This window comes from Rhamphochromis sp. 'chilingali' (assembly GCF_963969265.1).
Source record: "Rhamphochromis sp. 'chilingali' genome assembly, chromosome: 16".
Classification (NCBI taxonomy): Eukaryota; Metazoa; Chordata; class Actinopteri; order Cichliformes; family Cichlidae; genus Rhamphochromis; species Rhamphochromis sp. 'chilingali'.
The window spans coordinates 17,778,048-17,791,581 of record NC_137943.1 but is presented as its reverse complement, the minus strand read 5'-3'; positions in this window follow the sequence as shown (position 1 = coordinate 17,791,581).

Below are 13,534 nucleotides of genomic sequence, written 5' to 3'. Positions count from 1 at the left end.
TGGCAGCAAGACAATTAAGAGTGTGAAAATGATAATGATGATTATGATGGAGATTTTTTTAAAATTGCTTTGTTTTCAAAGCAGGAAGAGCTTTACGGGCATTATGTGCAACCCTGAGTTTGTAGCTACAACTGATATGAATTTCAGCATTGCTTCAACTGTTGGCTTAAAGTAAATCTAATAATTACCCTCCTATTATTCTCCACCAAAAACTATGCATCTCTAAATCTTTTATTCTACTAAATAATCACAGAGCATGTTCCTTTAAAGGCTGAGGGAAACATATTAGGTTACATTTACCAACCAAATAATTTGTCATGGAACCAACAAGCATTTGTCGCAAGTCAGCCAACACAACCACATTGACTTGAAGAATGGGATGCCATCCCACAGCAGTATGTGACCAAGCTGGTGACCAGCATGAGGAGGAGATGCCAGGCTGTTGTGGCTGTGTGTGATCCTTCCACATGCTACTGAGGCCTCCGGCTTGTCAAATGAATAAATTATTAAATTAAATTCCAACTCTCAACTACTCGACTCTGCTGGTCAACCCACAAATCCATTTTCCTCACATATGTGGCACCAAGAGGAAATAAATAGGCTTTCCAGTGGTATAAGATTTATTACCAAGAAGCACTGTTGCAACAAAAATACAAGAAATAGTCACTCAAACTCAATTTTCCTTACTTTTTGTGCTAAGTGTATATACCGTTAAAGTGGTCAACATTAAACATCTTTAAAGTTTCAACTGATGAGGTCAGCTGAGGCTTCAGTTCAAACACTTCATTTCTGGCATTTTTTTTTCAACCCTTGGATCTGAATGATGTCAACAAAAGCTCTAGCTATGAGCAGAGAAGTCGAGAAATTTACGAGGGGTGGCCAACCAGAAGAAAGCTGCCTTAAAAAGTGAGTGTGTAGGCCTTTTGTTACACAGGACTGTGAAGGTCCATCTGGTAACCACCAGTCATGAGGAAAATGTATGTATTTCTTGACCCGTTGCGAGTGGTAGTTGCTAGCATAAAATTGGTTGCAAAGAGGTATAAGGTGCTGCACCAGAAACTTCTTTTCAGTTGCGTAAGTCAGTGACAGAATACCACAGTTTGTTTAGTTTGCATGGAATATCCCGACTTGTCTGCACAGACTTCCGAACTACTCACTTTCAAATTACAAGCTGCACCTTTTGAAATGTGTTGGTAACGGCAGTAAAGCAAACAGGTTGGCATTTACATGCAAAGCACGAGCCAGCAACCAAAACGCTGACAAGCAGGTTGGTGCACCCCCCTCTTTAAGACTGATTTCATCTAGGGACAAACAGCAACCATTTGTGCAACATTTTTGGAGTACACAATTTGCCCTAGTGGTGGTTGTTAGCTGAGGGTCGCTGGTCTGTTTCTAGACCTCTGTGTATGTGCCTTTAGCAATCAGTTTCACAGCAACTACTTGCAACCAGTCAGAGAAAACATATTTTTCCCTAGCAGAGGTTGCCAGGAGGTTGCAGACTGGTTGCAGATGGTTGAGGTGTTAAAATGGCATTTTTCAGGCAGAGTGGACTGATTGGCTGTACAAAACTAAAAAAAAAAAAGAAAGATATATTTGAATTTTTACTCTCAAACTTCAGCAAAAAGAATAAAAAATAGCACTGGAAATAATAGGTCAACTTTAAAAATTTAAAGGTGGATTCACAAGTAGGTATGCTGTGCACAGACTGCAACATGATGCAAAAATGATCACCAAGAGACACAAAATGCCTACACAGGGAGACAAAACAACCATGAACAGAAACAAAAATGATTACAAAAGACAGGGCTGCTCTGTGCCTCTTTCAGTGTGGGTGTCTTGCACCTAGTATGTAGGAGGCATTGCTGGCCTCCTGCAGCTACGGACCCATTGTCTTATAAACCATCCACAATCATCACACACTGTAAAGCGGGGCTGTAGGAAAAAACAAAAGTGACCAAAATACTCGTGTTTTTATTACTCTGTCCAGAAACTGTACATACCATAAGGTCATGTCTTAAATAGTTGAATTTCTTGAGCTCCTTAACACCTAATTACCCAGAGCTAGCTGTCAAATTTAGATATATTGATTTCATTTAGGCCTCAGTTCGTTTTCTGCTACACTTGTAGCTGCAGTATAAGGAGCTTATTGAACGGTGCTGCCTCGTGTCAATAAAACAATTGCATTCGTTGAACTCTAAACATGAAATCCAGAGAAATTTACATTTGCTCTTAAACTGTTTATCTTCAGCACAACACCTGAGCTGTGACATATGTTATAATCCTTCATTTAATCCTCACAATATGTGTCCAGGTTCATAAGTTCACTCAGAAAGAAAAGCCAACAAGCAGGGCTGGTGTAAACTCCTGCAGAAGGATGCCTCTCTGTCTCTCACTGGCATTTGCATATTAGAGTGTTTTCTGGGGAAAATGAGCTGTAGAAATTAATTCAGGATTAATTGGTGCCTTTATCTCGTTAGGACAATCTAATTTAGGGGATGATGGAATTGTTTAGACTCCCTTTTGCATAATTGGATTGCGGTGAATGGCTGTCATTACCGTCTTTTTAGCATCGTCTGTGGGCCCCCTCTCTCTCTTGCAGGCCCCAGCCTCATAAAGAGCAATCATGTGTTACGCCAGTGTTTTGCTAACCCCTGGAACACACCAAGCACGCTGCAAGAAGCAAGCATGTGGCTAACCGCGCAGTAGTGATTAACTCTCTTTTCAGAGCCATTAGCATTACAGCAAGCAGCACACTGTTGGGGAGATTTCACATGAACACATAGGCGCACGGCTAACAGCACAGCGATCATCGCCTGTTGGAGACAGCAATTAGTTTTTAGTCTCAGCCCCTGTTATGTTCTGTGGTTTGTGTTTCTGACAGCATTACTTGATCCCCCCCCCCTCTGGAGGAGCTGGACGTGACATCTCAAAAATCTCTCAATGCTTTTTGAGAGGCTTTCATTTTCCTTTCTTTTCTTGTCCAGTGCATTTCCGACACATTTCACCCTTTCATTACTTCCACAATATCTCTGAGACAGTGTGCTGGGTTTTTTTCAACGTGGGATGAAAATCAATAGTAAAGGAGCAGAGCTCATGTAAAAGATCACTCACTGGAATACCTGATCTTCTCACTTCAACAACATTGATGTAACTATGGAAACAAGTTCTCAGGATGAACAGGGATATGTCTATCTACTGACAAAAGGCTTCTTTATGTCTCTCCCAGCCAGTTACCCCATGCCACAGCACAAGAGAAGCTTATATCTGGTGCTCCCCCACTATGATACTGTCATCATTTTTCTGAAAGCACAAATTGTTTAGATATTATTCTGCGGCCGCTCTCTGGTAAACAAGGCTGAGTGAAATCTAATCTATGGTGCTGATACTCAGGCTGTGCCAGGCTAATTGAGTTGATGTAGTCTGTCCTTCTAGGAGCTGGTCATACTGTAAAGACAGACTCTATCAAGTCATATAGTTCATGTATTGTACTTACTAGACGTGTCTTGCTTTTAGGCTACGTTCACACTGCAGGTCTTAATGCTCAATTCCGATTTTTTGATCAAATCTGATTTTTTTGTCTGCTCGTTCACACTACAAATAAAATGCGACAGCAAACGCTCTCTAGTGTGAACGCTCAAAGCGGCCCGCATGCGCAAAAGAAGATGTCACACACAACGCGCTCTGTTTAGACCCAGAGCAACAGTATTGTTTGACTGATGGCCCTTAATATAAAGACTTCGGTCTTCACGTTTCCCAATTTTTGCTTTAAGTTATTTTGTTATTTACATAATAATGTAAATAACCTAATAATGATCCTTATTGCCGTTTAAGAGAGGAGCGGTGCTTCAAAGGATAGCTGTAGATTTCTGTCAGAATCTGCAGATTATACAGTACAAATAAAATGTTTACGTTGTCTTCCCAACAGTTTCACTGACATCCACACTGGATGGCCAGGAAGCGTTCGCGATGTCTTCTCGGGCGCTTCTCCGGCGCTGATAATTGGCTTCAGTCTTGTGTTGGTGACGTAAAAGGCGGATTTAATGCGACTTGACCGTTCAAACAGCAGTCGCTTTCTAAAACATCGGATATGTATCGGATTCAGTACCACATACGAAAGTGACCCAGATCGGATTTGAAAATATCGGATTTGCGCCGTTCACACTGTCATAGCATGATCGGATATGGGTCGCATAGGGTCAAAAAATCGGATTTGATGCGCTTTCGCCTGCAGTGTGAACGTAGCCTTATATTGTCACTAGGAGTGTCACGAGTCTCCAAATCCAAACAGTTTGGTTCACACCTTGAGGTTTTAGACATTGTTTAGGGGGGGAAAATATCTTTTTTTTTTATCATGTATTTTCATTTCATTGTTACATAAAGCATCTCCACATGGCAAAGGCCTCACTCACACAGGCCTAGAGACCACTTGGCAATTCACTGACAACCTCCACTAACCAGGGAAAAATGAAACTTGAAAAAGCGCTACACAAAGCAGAGACAGAGAAACAGTGGTGCACAAAAGGCACAACTTTTACTTTCATAGTGAACAATTTTCGTTTCACAACAGCTCGACTAATAATCAGAAAGTGCTTCCAAACAAGTTGTTATCTTTTAGATAAACTACAGGCGCCCTCTGCGAGTAACCAAAGCCACTGAAAGCAGATTATTAATATAGCACTTCCGACCAGTTTCACCTAGCGACAGCAAGCAACTTCCCACAGCCACTTGCCAACAGCTCTGGTATATACATTGTTCTCTAGCAATGTTTATGGTCTAGCAGTGGAACCATGAGTGCCTTTAGGTCTTTGTGACTGAGGATAAGCAATTGATTTGACTATGACGAAATCAAAATTTGCTGGTTTGAAGACAACAACTTCAAGCAAACACTCACAACCAGTGGAGGAGAGCTCATTTTTCCCTAACAACCAGTGGTTGCCGGAGAGTCACTGAGCAGTCTCTAAACCAGCGTTTAACACAATAGTGCCCAGCAGACTGTTCACAAAGCTGAGGGATCTAGAACTCAACAGCCGTCTGTGTGCATGGGTGTTGGACTTCCTCACTGGCAGAACTCAGGTGGTGAGGGTGGGTAGATGCGTCTCTAACAGCATCACCATCAACACAGGAGCACCACAGGGATGTGTCCTCTCGCCACTGCTCTACTCCCTCTACACTTCAGACTGTGTGGCCACCCACGGCTCCAACACCATTGTGAAGTTTGCTGATGACACAGTGGTGTTGGGCACCAGCTCCAACAACGATGAGCGGCCTACGTGGATGAAGTGAAGAATCTGGCAACATGGTGCCAGGATAACCATCTCCAGCTGAACGTCGGCAAGACCAAGGAGCTGGTGCTGGACTTCAGAAGGAGTCCGCACAGAGACTACAAGCCCATTACCATCCATGGAGCTCCAGTGGAGAGGGTCCAGTCCTTCAAGTATTTCGGTGTCCACATCTCCTCAGACCTGATATGGTCTGCCCACATTCAGGTCCAGACCAAAATGGCTAGGCACCGCCTGTATTACCTCTGACAACTGAGGAAGTTCAGGGTCTCACCAGGGATCCTCAGGACCTTCTATGCAGGTGCTGTGGAGAGCATCCTCACACAGAACATCACATCCTGGTTTGGGAACAGCTGTGTTAAGGACCAAAAAGCTCTTCAAAGAGTGATCCGTACACACCCGCCCTCTCACATCATTCATAAGTGACTGAGACAGGACTCTCTTCTAGACACTCTAAACCCACCGGCACATTGTACATTTTAAATTCTTTTAATTTTAAATATGTTCATATTGTCTATTTTGTAAAATGTTCAGATTGTCTATTCTTATTTAATTCACTTAATGTACAGAATTCACCTGCTTGCTGCATACATGCTACTACTGCACATTCACCTAATGTATATAATATATAAGGTACTTTCCACTCTCCCCCCTTTTGCACAAGTCGAGGAGCGTGTCAGGTTACATTTCACTGCGTGTTATACTTGTATAACTATGCTTGTGACGAATAAAGAATCTTGAATCTTGAAACCTGTGTGACTTGGGCCTAACTAGCATGAGCAATTTCTGCACCACTATAATTCATGCTAGATGTAGGCAGCTTCTTTCAATAAAAATAAGAATAAAACTGTCTTTTACCACAAAGCTTGGCTGCTAACGTCTCTACAGTTAATCGCAATCATGATATCCTCTGTTTATGTCAAGATCTGTAAGCTGCAGATTGTGTGGAGCTGAATGTGGACCCAAATGGAGACAAGACACTGAGGACAAGAGAGAAAGGGAAACGCTAAACAGCCTAAAATAATCCTGACTTACAGTTCATCTGCCATGGCTGTCACATAATCCTTCTGCTTTGTTTGTGTTATGTTCATGTTGCTGCATTTAGGTTTTACAAAATCTCCATGTTTTATTAGCAACCTATTGAAAGCTTAATAGCAGTGGCAACTTGTTGGGTGGGTATAGAGGGGTAAGAAGTATCACAATTTTTTATTTTCTAAATAAGGACACAGATGTCAGCAGATCCTTGGAGGGAGATTGCTGAAACTATCTGAATGGACGTGAGGGAATCTATAAACAAGTGGAAAAACCTGAGGGACGAATACATTTGCCTCCGGAAAAAAACGAGGAAAAAAAACTGACCACAACAAAGAGGTGGGGCCCAGGAAGGAAAACAATTGCAGCATTTTATTTTTTTAAACTGGTTGGCGTCGCATATGAAACACTGGGACACCACCACACAGTAATTAACTCGTAATATATCACACACAAGCATAAATGTGGGCAACAGCATCAGCCCCTTAGGTTACATCATAGGCTCTCCAAAGGCTCCCTGCAGAAGTCTCAATCAGGCCTTACAGGCAACCGGCTAAGACGCAGCACATCAACACGGACTGTAACTGTAACAAGGAATACTCCCTATAAGCTTTTATGTGTCCTGTTAAAAGTAACTAATGACATAGCTGTCACAAAAATATAATATCAGAAGGCATTTATATGATTACACTAGCTGTTTTTCCGAGCTGGTGCAACAGGAAAAACTTTTCCAGTAGGATTTTCTCCACTTCGGTTCGGGACGGTTGTTTGCCAAGGGCACAAGTGAAGAGTTGGTCCTGGGGAGGCCTAGAGACCACCAGAGAGTCTGCAAACCCACCCACCCCACATAAGCATAGTAAACGTTGTTAGAGAGTTACAAACACACTCACAGAAGTGTATTTACATTCAGAAACTACTCTTTTTTTTTTCTCTGCAGCTGTTGTTCCCACACGGATTCAATTTATTAGCGGACCAGCACTTTTAAATTGCAATTGTCTTATTAGATTTATCCACGTGAGGTCATGAGAGTCATATTTTTGAGTGGCCTTATGAGTAGATTGTAAAAGGGAGTGAGCAAAAAAATGAACTGTTTGGCCCGCGGAGGCTTGCCATGCAAAAATAAAATAAAAAAGCAACAATAATAACATAAAATAAAGGGGAGACATGTGTTTGCGAGCCATCTCACTGTTAAATAACAACCCTACCCTGGCCACGCTGATAAAAACTGCCTGGCTCTGCCACTGTTCTTACATATATCAACCCACGCTTCCTCTAACAGTGTTAAAACTGTCTTACCTTATGTCTGCTGTCACTCTCTCTGCCCCCCCTCTATGTTCATCATGCATTCTGTGTCATGTTTTGATGCATTTTAGCCCCCCTCTCCTCTAGTCTGGTGCCATTTCCATTCTTTGCATAAATGCAGTCTAACAGTATTAAGTATTCATGCGTGTTGGGGAAGGTGGTGCCTGTCCTTCAGGGTAAGTGTCAGGCCTGTGTGCGGCACAAGAAAAGCCCCAGGGAGAGGAGAACATTAGGATCCATCAGCCTGACAGACAAATCATTCTCTCATGTAAACATAAATATGAGGGTATGTTTCCACTGCCATCCCACTATCTGTTGCTAGGCTACCTTGCATTAAGCAGTGTAGCTGTCCCTGTTCATTTTGCTCCAGGGATTCCAGCAATACCATCATATAACCTGCTGAGTCTTAATGAGAAGGCCTGCTCATATGAATGGATATGAACATGGCGAGATGTGAAATTTATTCAAAACGCAGGATTTCAGCTGTCTGTCAGCGCAGAGGCGGCGCGGAAATGTTTATGAAGCTGAAGTGTTTTGGAAAAAAAGAAGCTTTGAGGGAAATATTTCTCTGCCTTCTGCACAAACACACCTGACACAAGAAAAGGTCACAACGGATCAGTGCACGCTCACACGCATGTGCGCGCGCACCGACGCAGCACGCACGAGCACACACACAGCAAACAATATGTGACGCCGAGCTCCATAAAGGTCATTTGTTGTGGAGAAATCACTGATCCCCAAATGCATTAACAAAGTCAATTAACTATTCTCCCACAAAGAAGAAAGAAGCCCATCTCCAATAAAAATAGAGCGTCGTCCAGGTACCCCCACAATTACAACAACTGCGTCCCCAGATAATTAGGTGCGCTGTAAATGGGGGGGGGGGGGGGGGGGGGGGGGTAGAGAAAGACAGTAGAAGGCAATGGTCACTGTGAAGAAAGAGCAAGGAGATGAGGGAGAGGAGCGCCAAACAGCTGGTTTGAATAGATTGTGTGTGGGATGAATTAAAAAGTTGAACCTTTCCCTGGTTGCATTCAGATGTCTGCCTCCTGGTGATTAATCATGGCCGTCAGGACCTGTAATCCTTTTCAATGGGAAACAAATGCAGCTACTGTCCTCTCTTTTGCAAAAGCGCCCAGGGCCCAGGGCCACAAGCCCGCCCGCCTGGTCACAATACCTGAACCACAAGAGGAGGCACCCAGGGGAGCACGGATGTGCGGACACACTGTAATCTGCTCCAAACATGATGGGATGAACAAAAACAGTGGATTTCAACAAAACTGTGGCATCCTTCACTGGTTGTCTACATCCTTTTTGTATCTCACAGTCAATAGTTGAGGCTTTTGGCGCAGCTTCAGGTCCGACTGGTTGAACATAACTGAAGCAGCTATTTTTTTTAAAGCATCTTTTTTAGCTGCAGGATCCTCTTTTTGAAACAGAAGAAGGGATGTAAAGGGGCTTGCGAATGGTGTCAGGGCATGTGACAGGATTTCAGATGACAGGGGAGTTTTTCTCTCTGACTGATATCGGTCCTCTCCGCTCGCAGCTGCTTTAGTCAGTGAACTTCATGTCACGCTCCTACATGGTGGTAAACAGCTGATCTAGTTTCGAAAAAGACAGTGAGAAAGTCAAGAGCCAGCAACATCGAGAGCCCCGGAGAAGAAAGTATGTCATCAGCATAAAAATAGAAGCCCGCTAACGAATTCCTAATCATATCCCCCGTGTCCTCGAGGGGCTATGCTAAAGAGGTTAAAACAACGAGCCGGTAGATGAGAATGTGTGGCGCATTTGCTCGAGAGATTATTTCCTGGCATTTCAAAGGTTTACACAGTTATTGATTGTTAAATACACCATTATCTCCACAGAATTGCACAGCATGACTATTCTCTGTGCAGCCGTGTATCCTATCTGTAAATGTTAAAAAGTGCAATAATTGAGAGTGATTCCTCCCCGGTTTCTAACACCAGATAGGATTTGAGGGCTGCTCTGCGCCTCCTTCGCCAATCAATCAAGCAAAAAAAAAAAAAAAAAAAGTAAAAAAGATAACTCGCAAGCAAAATGCACCGCTCAAAAGCGTCGCTCTCGACTTAAGCTCAGCTGAATCAAGTAATGCCTGTGCAGCGTTTTACGAGTGAATAAATCGAATGCCCCTCAAAAGAGAAGGCCCCATACTGATCCTAATGGTGTATGTGACCTCTGAGTAATCACCTGAAAAAAACTTAGCATTAACAAAATCCATTGTAACCAACAAAAGGCAAATGTCAGTGTTCCCACTGTGTGAAAGAGTGCTTTTATATGTGTGAAAGGTTGTGAGGGTAGTAATTCAGTGTGGCTGCAGAAGGTGGTGCGTGTTGGCAGCGCGGCAGAGTGTGGAGAATGGGCCACGGCCAGCCGTTTCCAGAGCCTTTGTGTGTCTCTGTTTGACCAGGCGTCTCCTGGTCCACAGGAGCACAGCTTCAACACATCTAGCAAAAGAACAAAGAGGCCATTATCAGCTGTATCTCGTCTCCACCCTGCCTCAACTCAATGACACCCGGGGACAAACAGCGGCAGGGCCCGGCCGCCCAGCTTTGCCGGGGCACTCAGTTTGAAGCGGACACTGAAGCGGACTGGGAGGTCCATTAAGCACAGAGGCGACACCTTAGCTGTGGACAAACATCAACACAAAAGCATGCAGCGCTGGTTGCCAGGGAGATGCGAGAAAACAGAGTGCAGTGCAAGTGGTGACAAAGAGAAGGAGGGGTCAGGCGTGATGGGCCGCTGCCAGCTGAAAAGCCTCTGCAAAGTGAAACACAACACCCTTTTTTTTTTTACTTTGGGTTGCAAACATTGTGAAAGCTCCATTCACCGACACTCTGAGGAATCACTGTGCCAACAAGTCAGCTGCAGAATTATCTGCTATAATGAAGGGTGTTTGGTAATGAGAGTGGGATCTCTTGGTTTTCATGAGCAGGTAAATATTGTGCACATTTCAGTCTTTACACCATATCACAAAAATGCCAGTGAATCCTCAGATCAACATGGGACAATGCTCAGGAGGTTAAAACACATAATGCACTGCAGATCTGCTGTGAACCTGACAGACAAAGGGATTTAGACAGTTTAGCAGTTATTTGTAAAAACCAAACATATGTGCATATTTTGACTCTCAGTGTATCATTCAGAATCAGAATCAGAATCAGAATACTTTATTGATCCCTGGGGGAAATTATTTTTTGTTACAGTGCTCCATTTTAAACCAACATTAAGACAAGACAGACAATACGCTAACTAAGAATAGTACAATATATACATATATATACATACATACATACATAAGTCACTTATAAATAAATATTTGGAAAAGAAACATGTGTAGTTGTAGCAGCAAACAGTGTGTTAAGTGGATGCGTTGTACAGGGAGATGGCCACAGGCAGGAATGATTTCCTGTGTCGTTCAGTGGTGCTTTTCGGTAATCTCAGTCTCTCACTGAACGAGCTCCTGTGACTGACCAACATGTCATGGAGTGGGTGGGAGGTGTTATCCAACATTGTCTTTATCTTGGACAGCATCCGCCTCTCCGACACCACCTTGAGGGAGTCCAGCTCCATCCCCACAACATTGCTGGCCTTACGGATCAGTTTATTAAGTCTGTTGGCATCTGCGACCCTCAGCCTGCTCCCCCAGCATGCAACAGCATAGAGGATCGCACTGGCCACCACAGACTCATAGAAAATCCTCAGCATTTTCTGGCAGATGTTGAAGGACCTCAGTCGCCTCAAAAAATAGAGACGACTCTGGCCCTTCCTGTAAAGTGCTGTGGTGTTTTTAGCCCAGTCCAGTTTATTGTCAATGTGTACTCCAAGGTATTTATAGTCCTCCACAATGTCAACACTGACCCCCTGGATTGAAACAGGGGTCAAGTGTTTCCTGGTCTTCCTGAAGTCCACGATCAGTTCCTTGGTCTTTGCCACGTTGAGCTGCAGATGATTCTGCTCACACCACGTGACAAAGGAGTCGACCACAGCCCGGTACTCTGTCTCATCATCCCTGCTGATGCATCCAACCACCGCAGAGTCATCAGAAAACTTCTGAAGATGGCAGGTCTCTGTGCAGTGGCTGAAGTCTGTGGTGTAGAGGGTGAAGAGGAAGGGGGAGAGGACAGTCCCCTGTGGTGCCCCTGTGTTGCTAATCACCTTGTCAGACACACACTGTGGGAGACGTACATATTGTGGTCTTCCTGTCAGGTAATCAACAATCCAGGACACCAGAGAAGCATCCACCTGCATCGCTGCTAACTTATCACCCAGGAGGGTCGGCCTGATGGTGTTGAAAGCACTGGAAAAGTCAAAAAACATGACCCTCACAGTGCTCGCCGGCTGGTCCAGATGGGTGTAGACACGATTGAGCAGGTAGATGATGGCGTCCTCTGTTCCGAGACGAGGCTGATAAGCGAACTGAAGGGGATCCAGATGTGGTCTTACTATGGGTCGCAGCTGGTCCAGGATGAGCCTTTCCAGGGTCTTCATGATGTGGGAGGTCAGTGCCACGGGCCTGTAATCCTGGGGGCCACTGGGACGAGGCGTCTTTGGTACAGGGACGAGGCATGATGTCTTCCACATCACCGGGACCCTCTGCAGACTCAGACTCAGCATAAACAGTTTATGAAAGACTCCACACAGCTGGGGGGCACAGGCCTTGAGGACAAGGGGACTCACTCCGTCTGGTCCAGCAGACTTGCCTGAGTGAAGTCTCCTCATTTGCATCTCAACCTGGTATTGAGTGAAGGTGATGGGTGGGGGAGGGGTGTCAGGAATCTCACAGGAGGCAACATGTGAAGAGAGAGGCTGGCACAGTGGTGTGGCTCTGGATTCCAGGCTGACTGCAGGTGAGGTTGTGGGGGTGGGAGCAGACACTGTGGTGTCGAATCTATTGAAAAACAGATTCAACTCGTCGGCTCTATTCTCACCTCCCTCAGCTCCCCTGCTGTTGGTTGGCCTGAATCCAGTGATGGTCTTCATGCCCCTCCACACCTCTCTCATGCTGTTCTGCTGGAGTTTCCACTCCAGCTTCCTCCTGTAATTGTCTTTAGCCTCTCTGATCTTGTCCTTTAGTAACACCTGGACCTTCCTCACCTCCTCTTTGTTGCCCCCTCTGAAAGCCCTCTTCTTGTTGTTGAGGAGGGCTTTGATGTCCTTAGTCACCCACGGCTTGTTATTTGGGTAACAATGAACAGTCTGAGCTGGAACAATGGAGTCGGTGCAGAAAGTTATGTAGTCTGTGATACACTCAGTAAGCCCATTGATGTCCTCGGCGTGAGGCTCACAGAGTGTTTCCCAGTCGGTCACCTCGAAACAGCCCTGTAGTTCCGCTATTGCCTCCTCTGACCACCTCCTAACAGTCCTGGTGGTCACAGGTTCCCTCCTCACAATTGGCACATAGCGGGGGGTGAGGTGAATCAGGTTATGATCTGACCTACCAAGTGGGGGGAGGGAGGAGGAGCTGTATGCATCCTTGACGTTAGCATACAGTAAGTCTAAAGTTTTCTCTCCCCTGGTGGGACAGTCCACATATTGTTTGAATGTTGGTAGTGTATTGTCCAGTGATACATGGTTGAAGTCACCCGAGATCACAATAAAGGCACTCGGGTGCTGAGTCTGTAGCCGAGCTATGGCAGAGTGGATAGTGTCACATGCAGCTGTGGGGTTAGCAGAGGGGGGAACATAGACAGCCACCAAGATGACGTGAGAGAATTCCCTGGGTAAATAATACGGCCTGAGTCCAACAGCACACAGTTCAGTGTCCGGGCAACAAATCCTTTCTTTGATTGTTATGTTGGCAGGGTTACACCACCGGTTGTTAACTAAAACAGCAAGCCCACCTCCTTTACGCTTACCGCTAGCGATGCTGTCCCTGTCCGCCCGAACAGTGTGGAAGCCTT